Source organism: Microcebus murinus, chromosome 1 (assembly GCF_040939455.1).
Source record: "Microcebus murinus isolate Inina chromosome 1, M.murinus_Inina_mat1.0, whole genome shotgun sequence".
Lineage (NCBI taxonomy): Eukaryota > Metazoa > Chordata > Mammalia > Primates > Cheirogaleidae > Microcebus > Microcebus murinus.
The window spans coordinates 74,620,741-74,636,740 of record NC_134104.1 but is presented as its reverse complement, the minus strand read 5'-3'; the positions used below and the strand labels follow the sequence as shown (position 1 = coordinate 74,636,740).

The following is a 16,000-nucleotide window of genomic DNA, read 5'->3' as shown; positions in this document are numbered from 1 at the left end:
CTTATCTTAAAGCAATGCTTTGGGAACGTTCTGGTATTTTCTGTGTCTCAGTTTTCTTATCTACAGAAAGGAGGCACTAGGCTATAACTTCTCAGAGGCCTTCTAGCTCTGACATTCTACAGTTTGTAAATCTTAATCTGCTATTCCATCAAATAATTGCTGATTTGCATTTTCACATGTCTGTAAAATATCGTGGGAGGTCCTAAAATTTCCTAGGGTTGCTAGAACAATACTTGCTGTGACCTTTGCAGCAGAGGATGTATTCTGCTCAGGGGGGCTAATGTGATGCCTCTAAACTATAGAAGCCTCGCCCACAGGCTTCTTATGGATGGTTTATGACTTGCCTAGGTGAATGTTGGTGGCATTATGACCCTAGCTGCTGATAGCATTCACACAGCTACTGAGGTCATGGATGTCGCAACATGGAGAACAAGTGGGGAAGTCAGATTCTTTCCTAATATGAGAAAACATAGTCAGAAGAGTCAGAAAGAGAAATGATTTAGATTCAGAAAAAAATTCAGAAAGAGAAGTGAGCTTCTCTTTTGTCACAATGTATTAAGTGCCAAAACCAAGACTCTAACATAGACCTACATGGGACATCCTGTTCATTGCACTCTTTCCTCCATTCTGTCACCTCACATGACTTTTCTCATGTCAAGCACAAGTTACTCTTAAATAAAGTATTTCTGGTCATAAAGGTATCTATAGTCTCCATAATTGCCCTAATGACATTTGGTAGAAGAGATGCTAAAGGCTTTGCTGGAGGGCCTGAGAAGCTTCACCTTAGTTTTACCTTTGAGAGATGACTTAATTTTAGATTTATCTTCCTAGATTTTACCTCTGAAGTTCAGGAAATGAGGTTGGCTGAACTTGTATAGTTAGAAGTATACTAACTTTCTGTCTTAGTATACTTAGAAGCATACTTTTTCTTTAAGAAAGGTCATTGCTATGCTCAAATTGATCACTTATTTAGAAATAAGGCCTCTCTTGATTTTCATGATTAAACTTCACTTAGGGTTTCCTTAAGGTAGAAGAATATAATGTGTACTTATTAGAGAAGCTATTTGACAGATTTTCATCCCTTTTGGATAAAAGTAAAATTGCACCCAGCACATAAATTGACATATGAAGCAATAAATAATTCCATTGTGCAAGTTGTTTTAACAGACTCAATCCAGAATGCTCCATTAACAAGCACAGATAGAATATTCATTGAGTTTAGGGTTTATTGCCAGGCCAGAAGAAAATAAAAGAAGGAAGGAAAGTACAGGGAAGATAATAAATGTCAGTACAGCAGCTGAGAAGTGTTAGAAAGGAAACTTTAGAGCTATGCTCAATATTTGTCTTTTCTTCTCTGTTTTTCTTCTGTTTCTATTCTTTGTATTCCTTTTTTTTTTTTCTTTTTTCTTTTTGGGTAAAGGATTAAGTACAGAAAAAGTTGAATCCCAGCTATCAAATATAATCGTCAAAAATCTGAGAACTGGCCAGCAACATGTGCCAGGCTCTTTTCTTACTTTTCCTTTGTGAGAAACTCCGGGATCAGCCAACCAGGGAGGGAGGTGTTATATGCGTATGTGTGAAATTGTGTTTATACACATCTCCACATGGATAAACATTCAGAAACCACAATAGCATTCCCAAAGGAATCCTTCCTTAATACAGGAAGTGACAGCTTTGTGAAGGCACCACAATTAAGCTCTGATTTTTCATTTTAGAAATCCCAGGATTTAATTTCTAGAAGAAATGAGATCTTTGTGATGTTCCATGGGACTGTTTAGAATTACAAGCAACGTAAAGCTTGTTGAATGCAAGGCACCTGAGCTTAGCTTAACCTCCAGGCATCGCTTTGCATTCAGGGATGTCCAAAACTACAAACCATAGATTCTGATGGACACATGCAAAAGGAAGAGGCCACAGAAATGAGTTTTGTTATTCAATGTTGCCCCAAATCTCTGCCATAAGTTTTCTCCCTCTACTCCTGAGCTGACTTTCTCTTACTTTGCACGTGGGTTTACTAAATGACCAAGCCTGGGCTATGCAAGATAGTAGCTACTTCCTTCCCACTGACTGTGGATCTGGACTGTGAACTTAGTGGAAGGGGCAGGCACAGTCTCCGTACAAGCTTTGACATGTTCGTTGCTGCAATTTTACTGAATGGAATGTGTGCAGAGAATAGACCAGGAGATACAGAAGCTGAGGTCACAGAGCATTTTGAATTGGTCCTCATCACTTTTAAAGATCATGTTTGGGAAGTCCCATGTCTTTTCTCAGTTGTTTAGGTTTACTGCCTTGTGGAAACAGTTGTTATTGTTATGTCATCTCCTTTCTCCTTAAAACTTCCTTCCACTTTACTGTTTCTGTTCCTGGCCCAGCTCTTTGATACCTCCTCTCTTTCTCTTTGAACTCTTAACATCGGAACATTGGCACGAGGTCAATATTCACATTTCTAGCTTTTGCCACTGTTCTGAGTATCAGACTTACATTTCTAATTAAACGTTTCTGCATAGAATTCTCAACAAGATTTTGAACTCATTATGTTTGAAACAAAATTCATCCTTTTCTTCTCACCTCCTAAATTCCTTTGTATAATTTACCTAGATGGGAGGTAAGCCACTTATCTCCACAGCAATATAAAGGCTGATTGAAGTATTATTACATTCCTTTTTTACCTTTTTCTTTTTGGTAAATCTAATGGAAAACTCCTTCCTTGTAGGAGACAAGGAGAAGGCCTTAGAATCTATTGGGGGAGTCCAGAGGAGCAGTCCCTGTTGTCCCGCTGGAATCCGTGGTCCACTGAGGTTCCTTATGCTACTTTTACTGAGCACCCTGTGAAATACACCAGTGAGAAGTTCCTCGAAATTTGCAAGGTAGGAGGAATCCTGGGCATTACTCTTAGATTACCTTTGTTGGTGGAGCTATGTGCTTCTAGAACACATGCTGTTAGAAAAAAAAATACAACCTGGGGTTTATATAGACAAAAACTTAAATAGATTTATAGAACTTTTTAAAGTAAATACTGGAGCTATTTTATATGTATAAACATACATCATATTTATATTGACATATACTCCTTTCTTCTTACTAATTGCATTTATTGCCTATAGCGTACATAAATGTTTCCATATTTAATTAAATTATAATTATTTTATTCAGGGAAAAATGCAGAATAGTGCAAAGTATAGTCAGATATGGCTTTGTGATCATGTTTGTTAAGTCATTTCTCTGGCTGGGCCTTGATAGTCTCACCTCTAAAATGGAGCTAATGAAAACTGCTCTTCCTCCCAACCTCACTGGACCACTGTAAGACTAAATGTGATGCCGTGTCTATAATTACTCCATAAAGTGTAAGGTAATTAAGAATATTCTTTGTCTTTAAATATCATCTCCTCAAGTAGATTTTAAACTCATTAGTGGTAAGAACAGTCTTCTGCTATTCTCTCATCTGTTCTCTCATCTCCCCCATGTACCTTAGGCAGTGCTAGGACACTCTAAGGAGTCAGGAAGTAAAACAGTGGGAGCTAGAAATGCTGTGAAAGACCAAACTTCATATTTTCAACGAAACCAAATATACATAAAAGTGTGTTATAAGCCTAGAAATTCTTACCTTCTCTGTCCTTTTTATGTTTATCTTTATATTCATCATTCATTTCAGATATCAAAAGGGACATGGAATAATTATTCTCCAAATACCTATAGATGTAGTTTAGTAGACTAGAGCATTAAAGTTTGCCCTATCCTTCTTGTTGGCAAAGACAAAAAAGGAAATTGATGTTCCTATAGCTCTTACTGTGTAAGAACAGCAAGTGTGAAGCTTGTGCACACACACATGATCATGGTGGATGGTTGGTTAGTTGGTTGGTTAGTTTTTAGTCAATAAAACTACTTTATGGATCTGTTAAGTATATTTCCTTTAAGGCCTTTCTTCTTAAATTATTATTTCAAATTCTTTTACCTTCCTGGCAACAGTCTGGCACTTTCTTATTCAAAGGCTACCCCAAGTCCCAGCTCTCTAGGAAAACAAACGATCTCCATCTGGAATGTGAGATGATGAGGACTTTGATCCAGTTCTTTGAGTCTTAGTTTCTCTTTTGTTGTGGGTTTTTATGTCACAATATTATCTGTGTTTAGGACATTTTCCAAGGCTGGCTTTGATTAAGACCCAGTTATATTACTGTAAAAGAATCAATGAGAAGAAAGATAATTTGGGGGATCTAGAATTCTTTTAATGTGAATATTTTGGCATCACATAAGATTTTGAAAGGGGGTGATAAACTGGTTTTTCCATCTCTCTTATGAATGATATAGGAAAAAGTAGAGGAATAAGGGGGAACTGCACAACTAAATCAAATACCTGAAGTGGTTTAATTCAGTTTCACAGACCTACTGTGGTGCAGGGGCAGCAATAATGTAGAACTGAGTTACACAGTCAAAATGTTCAAGTTATTTACAATATAATGGAATAACTTATTATTTTAAAAATACATTAAAATATTCAAACTTATTCTTACCAGAATGTTTGTTTCTAAAGCATCTAGAATGTCTTTATTCAAAAAAATTTTTCTGATGCTAAAAATGTGTAGGTATTAGGATTGTTGCTAAGGATCTAAACAGAAATGAGACAAGATTCTTGCCTTGTGGGAGGCATCACTTAAGAGAGGAGGCAGATAAAAATGCAAAGATATTTAAATGGGTACTAATGAACTAAAACAGAAGTTTGGATCAAGTGAAAAGGAAGTACATAAAGGTACACAGAGGGTTCTTAGATAAACGGTAATTTGGTTTAGCTCGAGTATAAACTATATGGTTCCCACTATAATTATAATGGCTCAGACAATTAAGAGCCTAAACTAAGTTAGAAGCAGTAGGAAGGGAGAGAAGATGAGGTTTTGAGCTATTCACAATGTGGAATTGATGAAAGCAGGTAACTAACAGGGTATAGAAGGTGACAAGAAGAAGTCAAAGATGACAAGGTTTCTGGCTTGAGTGGATGGTTCCATTAATTTGATTGGAGAAAACTGGAAGAGTAGTATTAGTTTGGGGGATTCCATTTAGAATGTGTTGGCTTTGAAACATCCATATAATGTGAGGTTGAGTGGGTTGTCAGTCAGTTAGAAATTTGGATCTGAAGCTCATTAAAGAAAGCTGAAGTAGTGATTTCAGATCATATGACATTGCGTCAAAGTTGAGAGTCATGGGGCTGGTTGGTCAGGAAGGTACCCCAGGAAGGAGCATTTATGGGCATAATTGCATTCAAATTTAGATTTGTACTTTCTCTAAGTCTCTTAACATTGATCTACAAAATCACCATCAAATTTATACGATACTATATTAAAATATATTATTTTTCTTTTTATCCATCTCACTAATTCTACACCACTTCCACATCTGGCCAACATGGTGGTCAAATGGCCTCTTCCCAGACAGTTTTATATCTCAACCCCTCCAAGCTTTTCCAATCTATTCAGTTCATACACCTACTTTGTATAAAATAATTGTGAAAATAGAAAATAGTAATTTTTGGCCATTTATTTTAATATTACAGAACATAGAATCTCATATACTGTTTATATTTATATTTTATGTTTATTGGTTACAGTTTGAATGATATTTTCATGTAATTCACCTAACAAAAGCCCTGGAAGGCCAGGATAGCTATCTTTATTTTAAAAATGAGAACACTTAATTGGAGGGATTAAGTGAATTGATTATGGTCATACAATAATAATTCTATGTCCACACCCAAACATTTGCTAATACTCAGGGAAATGGGTATAAACCCGAAGGAATTGTGTGTGTGTGTGTGAGAGAGAGAAACTGTGTGTGCACTCATATGAATTGATATGATATGCTATAATATAATATTATACATTACAACCTGGCCCAATTATTCTCAATTGTTTCATCCACTTTGTATTTGCAACTTGTAACCTTATCTTTTCTTTTCCAACCATTGCTTTTCGGGGCTCCTGGAGTATATGGAGAGTACTGCTGGGAAGGACTATTAACTGAGCCCAGAGTGTGAATAATAGTGAATAGTAGTGAGTGGATTACTGATGCTCTACAACCATATCGAAGTGATCTACAGACCAACTGATTTTACTCTTTCCTGGCATTTTTACCCATCTTTTCAAGGGAACTGTGAAAGTGAACCAGTGTTTTAGCAAGTAAATTCAACCGTCTATCCTGAGCCCTTTGGTTCCTTGCACAACAATTCAACAACTATTCATTGAGCACCTACACGGCATTGAATACTACGGGATGAGCAATGTGCTAGTAACCTGGGATACCAAGAAGAATAAAACAGATTTTGCCCTCCAGAAATTTATAGTGTAGAAGGAAGAGGCAGAAATGTAATTAACAAACTATAATTTGATGTGTACCACCGTTAATAGAGAGATTCACAAGGGGTTATAGGAACCCCAAAGAGGAAACGGATAAGTCCAAAAGTTAACAGGGGTGATGACATTTGATGTGAAACTCAAGGTATGGGTTATTTAAGCGTCAAAGAAGGTGAGAAAAGACATTTTAAGTAAAGGAAACATGGTTAAAACCTGCAAATTACAAAGGTATATGAAATGTTCTTGGATAAAGACTAATTCAGTTTAGCTGGAGTTTAAAGTGTGTGTGAGCACGTGCTTGCTCACGCCTGTGTTCAGAGAGGAAGGTAGGGTAGATAGAATAGGGTGAGGCTGGAAATTAGGATGTGTAGAAACCTCTTTTGTAGAAAACAAAGATGCTTCTGCCTCCTCCTCTTATTTCTCTCTATACACTTGAATTTACCCAGTCATGGGGTCTCTATAAAGATAAATCCAGGTAAAATGAGCAAGGATGGTATATATAGTCTGTGGAGCAGTGTGACTTCCCAAGTGGTTTCGAGTGTTGGGTACTGAATGGCTGGCTCCTGTGCCAGGATGCTTCCCTCCCCACTAGGGAGGCTGAAACCTGTAGCCTGAAGGCTTGGAAAACCTGCTCAGCTGAGGAATGTGGGCCTGCAGGCATGAAACCTGGTCTCTTTACCCAGTGTAAACAGGAAGCAAGTGATGGTTGTAATAAGGAAAACTGAGACTCTAGGTGGTGAACTGCTGGCAGACAGCACCTGAAGCAAACCTGTGGCCCAGGCACCCAGCTGGTAAATAATCGCTCTAAAGTCAAGAAGAATATTCCACTCCCCCTGGCCCCCACCACAGACACAGCTATACTTTATCCTAACCAGCACGCAACCCCTGTGTAACTGGAGTTGTTAAAACCTGACCCTTCGTTTTTGAGACTGGAATAAAAGAGGCAGCCAGAGGTGGGTGTATAAAAGCTTTTAGAGAAAAGTATGTGGCTGGTGGCATTCATATCAGATGACACAGCGTTTCTGTCACACAGATTGAGTTCAGGTGCTTGAAATGCTCAAGAGCCAGCTTGGGGCCTTGGCCTTTTGTCTGCCTCTCCTTCAATGCACTGCTTGTCTCTCTGTAAGCTTGCCCCCCTCTTTGAAAGAGCTCCCAGAAATGACTGGAAATGAAGTGCATCTGACTCTAATGAAATGCCAAGTTCACTGAGTATGAAATAGTGTCAAGTTTTTCTTTCCAGCACTTTGATTCCGAGGCCACGGAGGATTCTGGTGAAATGAAGCTTATGACGAGGACTGAGGAAGCATTCAATAATCCAATTTGACAAACTTATTGAAAAGGCATCCTGATAATCCAGAGGGTGTTCCAATGGAAATGTTGAGAAGAATTGCGCTTTGGCTTTCAGGAGATCAGGGTTTGATGAGGGTGATAATGATGATGAGGATGTCAATGATGATAAAAAACAGTTAATATGTATTGATTATTGGCAACAAGCTTCCTTTATGGCTTTTGCAATGTGACTCCAAATTCCAGCCTCTTCTCATTCCATTTTTCTAATCCTTCATGCAATATGTGAGCACAGGTGCACCATGTACACACATGCACACACAGATTATATACAAACCCTTTATTTTACTTAATATTTACAACTACTCTTTAAGTTTGGTGCTATTGGCATATTTATTTTATGGAAAAAGGAATTATAAAATTCAGAGAGGTTGGATAACTTGCATCAAGTCACACAGCTAGTGAGTGCCATAGTTGTAACTTATGACCAGATCTGTCTGATCCCAACACTCATATTATATACATCATGCTATACTTTTTTTAGTTCAGAGGTTTTCAAGAAGGGGTGATATTTTTTTTGCCCCAAGGACATTTGGCAATGTCCCAGTGTCCCGATGAGACATTTTTGGTTGTCACACCTGGGGTGGAAGCCCTACTGGTATCTGGTGGGTAGATGCTAAGGAAGCTACTTGAGATCCTAAAACACAGAGGGCATTTTCCCCACACCACAGAATTAGCTGGCCCAAAATAGCAACAGTCCCAAGGTGGAGACACCTTGAATTAGTTGTATAGACAGCCACCCTTGTGACTCTACTTCTTAGAAAAATGAGATGGAATATTTGAGTGGAAGTATAAGTGAAATGTAACAGAAGAAAAGATCAATTTTTACCTTGAGTGTGTGAGAGGGCATTGTGGAAGAGAAAGGATTTGAGCTTGGTTTTGAAAGGTCAGTGGGAGAGTGGACACTGTAGATCTTTATGGATTAAATCATAGGTTCCTAGGCAGCTTTGGTCCAGTGCTTTTCATCTTTTAAAAAGTCTTTTAAAAATAAAATCAACTCTGATCGATGTGATTGAAAGGACCGAAACATGGTACCTGCTTAGCTTTTGCCTTTTTGTCCACATCCTCTCCCCAAACCCTCAGAAACCTTTTATCTGAACATTATCACAACCACACTTTCTTTCTTTTCTAAGGAATCTAGGATGGGGTGATAAAGTATATGTGGTTAGCTAACCTATGAAGAAATATAGTGTTCTAAGAAAAATAATTTGAAAATTAATGAGTCCAATATTTACCTATCCATCTCACAAATGAGAAACAAGAATACTTCCCTAAATGTTAAAATTTTAATACTAAATTTCCTAAATATAATTTGTAATACTGCTCATAACAGCAGTGTTTTATACAAGAGAAGACTTTAGGAGTGAAGTCAGGAGACCTGGATCTAAGCCCTTGCTCAGCTATTTACTGGTTATTTGGCACTGGACAAATCTCTAACTCTTACACCCTCAGTTTATCTATCACATCACCTTTACATTGCCCACAATGCCTAGCATCTTAGCCAACAAGAGTTTTCTGAATTTGCTGATTTCTACCCTCTGTCCCATATCCTATCTTGTTGAGGTTATTAACTTCACTTTGGAAATACCATTTTTGACTTCTGGATCCAATTATTATTATAGAGGTTTTCACTACAGGCATGAACTTTTCATCTGTATGTTTCTTTGTGCACCCAGTTCACAAGTCCAGTTGCCTATTGAAAATCTGTGAGGGGCTTACTGGTTAGATAACTCAAACAATACATCTAAAATGTAATTTTTCATCCCTGTGCCTCACCATTTCCAATCTCTACCTCTCTTAGGCTTTCCCAATTCAGTTACAATGTCACTATCCAGATTCTCAGGCCAAAAATCTGAGTGTCATCTTTGATTCCTCTCTTTTCTTCACCCCTAAGTTCAATCATATCAGCTAGTTCTGTGGCTCTGTCCCTCCCTCTCAAATATTCCTAATTTAACCAGTTCTTGTGGTTTCCACTGCCACCTTGGTCTAAGCCACTCTCATCTCTTGCCCGAACTACTGAAGTGATTCCCAAACTCATCTTGCCTTCTGGCTTCTTTCTGCATCCTAGTGGCATCCCGTTGTTGACTACATAGCAGCCAAGATTACTTTCTTAAAAATAAAAATTATAGCTGGGCGCGGTGGCTCACGCCTGTAATCCTAGCACTCTGGGAGGCCGAGGCGGGCGGATTGCTCAAGGTCAGGAGTTCGAAACCACCCTGAGCAAGAGCGAGACCCCGTCTCTACTATAAATAGAAATGAATTAATTAGCCAACTAATATATATACAAAAAATTAGCCGGGCATGGTGGTGCATGCCTGTAGTCCCAGCTACTCGGGAGGCTGAGGCAGGAGGATTGCTTGAGCCCAGGAGTTTGAGGTTGCTGTGAGCTAGGCTGACGCCATGGCACTCACTCTAGCCTGGGCAACAAAGCGAGATGCTGTCTCAAAAAAAAAAAAAAAAAAAAAAAAAAAAAATTATACAACAGTTGAACTTCTTCTTAAACTCACTTGAATACAAAGTTCTTAATGTGGCCCCAAAGAGTCTTTGTGCCCAGTGCCCCCCAACCTTTTTCTTTTGATCTCTATACTCCAGTTAAATAGCCCTCTTCTGGGTTCCTTGAATAAACTAAACTTATCCTTAAGTCACAGCTTTTGCAGATGCTGTTTTGTTTTTTTTCCTGCCTGAAATATTTTCTCCACTTGACTTGCTGTTTTTCATCATTTGGGTCTCAGTTCAAGTTTTACCTCCTCAGAGAGACTTGCCTTGACTATGCTATATGAAGTGACCGTCACATCCATTACTTTTTATGCCTTCACCACATTTTTCTTTTCTCCTAGGATTTATCGCTATTGAAAATCCCCTGTATCTGTTTGTTTTACTTTTTGTCTCCTATCACAAGAATGTAAGCTCTAGGAAAGCAGGATTTTTGCCTATCTATTCAAGCACTTAGTACATGCCCAGAATATGGTCTAGGATGTGCTGCATCAATATTTCATGAATGATTTCAGATGTCATTTCATCTATTAGAAACACAGAGAATCACTTTAAAGTACTAATACTGATGGAAACAAGTTGTATAAACACATAAAAAATTAAAGCAGCTAAAATTAAAATGGCACTTGGTAAATTTATATGGATAACAGACAAACTGAAAAATCACATATTATTTATTTCTGATGTTAACAAGCAAAATTTGGCCTGAGGAAAGTTAGTCTTAATAGAGTTAAACACCGTGATTAACTGTATTAACTTAATAGATTGTTAAATTGAACAATCTATATTTAAGAAGTAAGAGTAACTGTAGCTCCAGGAGAGTGGTCGAACTTTGTGAGGTCTGGCTGGGAAGGGGGCGCGTGTCTGTGGACCAACTCTGCATTCGCTAACTCTGTACCTTCTCCATTTCTTCCTTAGCTGTCTGGGTTCACGTCTAAGCTTGTTCCAGCTATCCAGAATGCCTGCAAGGATTCCACTGGGTCTGGAAAAGGAAGGAGACTGATGGTGTTAACTGAACCCATTTTGATTGAGACCTACACTGGGCTGATGTCATTCATTGGAAACCGCAACAAACTTGGCTATTCCCTTGCCCGTGGGAGTATTGGTTTTTGAGACTCTTTTTTGGTACCATAAGTATGTCATCCACAAATATGTCATTATTGAAGATTCCATTTCAGCCCACCATATTTTTGGACTGAAACAATTGATTACTTTTAATAGTACTACATTATTTTGAATATTCAGTATTTTAGGAAATCTAAAAGCTTGACTGGACTGATAGATCCACACACTTCAGACCTCATATAAGAATGATCAAATTTCTTTAATACTAGAAAATAAATACTGCTAAGCCCATAAAATAATGTTATTAAATGAGTTCCTGATCATAAACTTGGGGAAGACTCTCTGGGTTCATGTTCCTCTTGCTCGCTAAATATAGGCATCTTCCATGTCTTACTCTTCAGCCATCTGATCCTGATGTGGGGTCTCATTCATTGGGGTCTCATTGTCTCTATTACTTCAGCTATCATTTTTATGCAAATTATTTCCAAGTCTGTATTTCCATCCTTATTTTTTATTCCAAGATTCAATTTTGCATTTCTGTATGCCAATCATCTACGTATCAGTGTTCCAATGGCCCCTCACATTCAGCATCTTCAAAATCTTGGATTTTTCTGTGGCATTGTTATGGTTCCAGGTATTCACTCCTGAAATCTCTCAGTTTTGATTTCTCTAAATTCATTGACAAATGCATTCCATATAGTTCCACATCTGTATATGGCTTAGCATTGTACCCCAATTCCCAAATGTCAGAATTAAAGCTCAGTTTTTCTTTTGCAATTGTTGATATACTCCCTTTCCCTCCCACTCTCATAGATATATTATTGGATCACGTTTTTAATTCTGTTCATGGGATTATTACCACAGCCTTTTAATTGGAATCCCAACTCCAAGACCAACCCCGTTTCAATCTATTCTGCACTTGGTTTCCAGACTCTCAAAGAAAATTTGAACATATCACTAACTTGATCAAGAACTTTCAATAGTCCATTTCCTTTTGTTGTTTTTGATCAAATATTTTTTTAAAAGCAGACCCTTTCCGTCTAATGATATCTTTTTCAGAAGCCCAATACATCAACGAGATATAAGTAGGACCACTGTGGTCAAAGTGGATATGGGAATGCCACTGGCCCTTTCCTTTTCAAGCTTCAGATGTGCCCCATATAGAATGCCCATGGATCTCCGAGGGTTTTGAGGACTATGCTTTCAAAAACACTATCCTAACTCACTCTATCCCTATTCCTCTTTTTTCTCTCATTTCCTCTTTGTTTCTTTCTGACTTAGGTCTAATGTTGAACAACTCAGGAGATTATGTCATCTGCATCTCTTCAAATTTCTTTTCTTTTTCATTTTAAAACCTTATTCTATTTAGATTTGTTTAGAAACCTAAACCTCTGTTGTTTAGAAACAACATTTCTATTTCGATTTGTTTAGAAACCTAAACCTATGTTGAACACCATAGCCATTATCACAATAAGCTTTTTAATTTTTCCAGGACCCAAAATTGATACACCTTGGTTGATATTGAAGTTTAAAATTCCAGCTAATTTTATTTTTTGGCTTTTGTAAAGTTTATTTTTAAAGTCTTTTCTTCAAAAAGATTGCTTCCTCAGTTTTGAGGATTTGTCCTCTGATATATTCATGAACATAAATCTGATATAGGTATTCACAACCCAAACCTTGAATCACACTCATTTTATTTTGTCTTTGTTTACTTCCATTAATATTTCTTTCCTTCCTTCTCTTCCCACTTTACAGCTCCCACTTTACTCACCCCATGATGGTAAATATTGTTACAGTCCCCAAGGCAGGGAACTTCTATTCAGACTGTGAAAGGAAATGTTGAAATCTTTAGCTGTCCTGTCAACAGGAGTGGAATGAAAAGTCGTTGGATTATTTTGGCAGTGGTTCTGAAGTAGGCATAATTGGCAAATTATTATAATACTGCTGCCCAAAAATCCCCATTTGCCTCAAGATAGTAGCATGTATTGGCAGAAGCCTCCAAAATGTCCAGCACATGTTTTTGAGTTACCATTTAAGGATCAGTCTGACAATCCACTTCTCTCTGCACATTTGTCCCCCTGGAACCTAAACCAGACTATTCCCAGATGACCTTCTGAAGGACACAGTGAAGCATCATCAATGGAAGCAACTCAGAAGGGACAAGAGGAGGTGATGTTTCGTAGTCCTGAGACCAGTCTGTGACAATAAGATAAGCATTTACTGGAACCAAAGCTGTTTCACATGGAGAAGAGCAAACTGAGAGAGGACAGAGAACTATCTTGACATTTCATTCGGACTGTCGTATGGAATATTATCTGACAAACAGCATCTGGAAAGCAGGATTATGACCAGAGGTTTAGGGTTTTCAAGAATTTGGATAGCAGTTCAAGATAAGAAAGAACTTCTTATAGGTATAGATGTTCAATAACAGAACAGGTTGCTTCTTGAAGTAGTGAGCTCACCATACCTTGACATGCTCAAGAAGGGATTAGATAAAGTAGATACTATAAAAGGGATTGCTGCATTATAACACTTGGTGGAATCATTGGTATAATCTTTTAAGGCCAGTGACCTTATGATTCTCCAAATAATTTTTACTAATGATTAGATAATTAGATTCCTTTTCCTTTGTAAAGAGTTGAATCAATCATGTGAGACCCTGAAAAATTACTTTAACTTTCCTGAAGTTTAATTTCCTCATCTGCAAAATGGAAACATACAATGATATTACTTCTGCCTATTTAATAAAGCTGTGGTGTGGACTCAATTAAATGAGGTTAAATTTTTTATTGAATACAAAGCATTGAGTACCTGCCTGTAGAGTGATGTGACTTTTGCAACAGAAAGTGGGACAATATCCAAGGAAACTAAATTCAGTTCCCTCCAGAAATTGCTTCTTTGTCACGATGCATCTATGGCCTATGGTTTTCTCATTTGACACTTGGTGTTCTTACTTGAGCTCTATGTCCCTGAGCTCAACAGACAGCCACAAACTAGGGGACTTGTATGTATACCTAGTTTTTTTTTTTTTTCAGCCTATCTGTACCACTAAAGTTTGTCAAAGGGGCATGGTAAGTTTAATTGGAAATAGAATTAGACACAAAAGGCTTTAAGTATAGTATAAAGCATATCACCACAAAAAATGTCATGGTTGGTGACCTTCTCTATTTGATCTTTGTCTCATTCAGGAATTCCCATTAGAAAATCTCCAATAAGTTTTATTTCAGAAATTACCTGAACATTTGCATTGACAAATTCCTCACAGTCTTTTGATACATCCTTGGCAGTTCTGATGTTTAGAAAGTTCTCCTGTTGACTTAGAACCTGTGCCGTCTATCTGATATCTCTTTCCCTAAAAAACAAACAAACAAAAAACCAAACAAAAACCCTACAAAATAAACCCACCAAAATTCCTGTGGACTGGAGTAGGTTCAGCCTGGGTTTCCATGTCACGATATGGGACATTTGGATACACAGTCAAAACTGATGGATTCCTTAACATTTACATGAAGGGGAGCTGTGAAAAATCACCATGGTCAGACCCCCAGTGGTCAATTGGGCCTCTTTGGAGGCCTAATCTTTGGCCATCCTAAGCACAACTAAGGTAGAAAAGAGAAGCTAATTTATGAATTGGTTACTTTTAGATCTTCTGCCTTGAGGCTCATTTTCATTGTCCCTTTGCTGAAGCATTTCTAGGGAGCCAATTCACAGAACCTCAAAGCACAGAAACCATCTAATCCAATGCTTTCATTTCACAGAGTGTAAAGCAAAGGCCTAGAAACTAGAAAGAAATTGCTCCAAAAGTTGGGTGAATTTTTGGAAATACTGGGATTAGAATACATCTTCCAATTCCTGTTTCTGGCCCCACTATTTTTTCCAATATAGTGTCTCCATTCCTTGGAAAAGACATGTCTTTTGAATTGATGTATCATAGTTGCTGGGTTAATTCTGAGATGAGAAAACAATAGGTCACAATTGTTTATGGGGAATTTCCAGAAATTGCCTTTATTTTCTTAAAGGCTAAGGCCACTCATGGAGTTCTCTGATTTCCTATCTGATCAAAAAGCCCAAACAAAGCTGCGGAAGCCAGAAGAGCCAGCAGATATTTTGTAAGGCAGATTTACCTCTGCCTGGCATTCTGTGGGGCAGGAGAGGGGAGGGCAAAAGTATTAAATTTAGGCTTAAAAGCTCCTCAGAAATTCTTTACACACAAGAGACCAAGCTGGAGAAAAGGAGATGACTTGTGCCAAGGGGAAGAAAAAGACAGACTAATGCCTGTGGTTTTCAAAGGTTAACAACAACATAAAAAAGCCTAAGTATTTGCACAGGGATGAATGCTCATTGGCTCTTGGCCAACAATTGTACAAGGGCTTGTGCCCACATCCTGTAGCTGTGGTTTAGGGACGCTGCTCATGAGTGACTTCTTATGCTTAGTGGCAGGAAACTTTAGTCACTGGTGTGTAAACTCACCTTTGGTCTGCACCTCCCACAACATGCTCCGAAAGCAGTTAGGGGGCCAGGACTCCTGATTTCCTTGCAGATATCAGTTCCCCAGAGGCTAAGGAAGAACTTTGCTTGAGGCTTTGGGAGTGACTGAGAGTTGATTGATATGTATCTCATTCCACTTGATTGTGGCAACTCCTTAGTATAATTCTGTAGCCACAAAAAGAAATTTTGATATCTTCTCCTAACTCTTCTCTTTAGCCTCAAAATTCAAGACAAAGAATGTGAGCTGTATTTCATTTCAGAGCTGCAGC

The 16,000-nt window shown here is 38.0% G+C and overlaps 1 non-coding gene across 1 annotated transcript in view; it reads left to right on the top strand.

Annotated features, from left to right (window-relative positions):
• The window catches only part of LOC105860446 (uncharacterized), a 44,318-nt gene extending 31,305 nt beyond the window's left edge, over positions 1 to 13,013 (top strand). Inside the window, exons 2-3 of the transcript XR_012919278.1 lie at positions 2,714 to 2,867; positions 11,097 to 13,013. This is a non-coding gene — a transcript (uncharacterized LOC105860446). The remainder of the gene's footprint in view (positions 1 to 2,713; positions 2,868 to 11,096) is intronic.
• Positions 13,014 to 16,000: the final 2,987 nt, after the last annotated feature.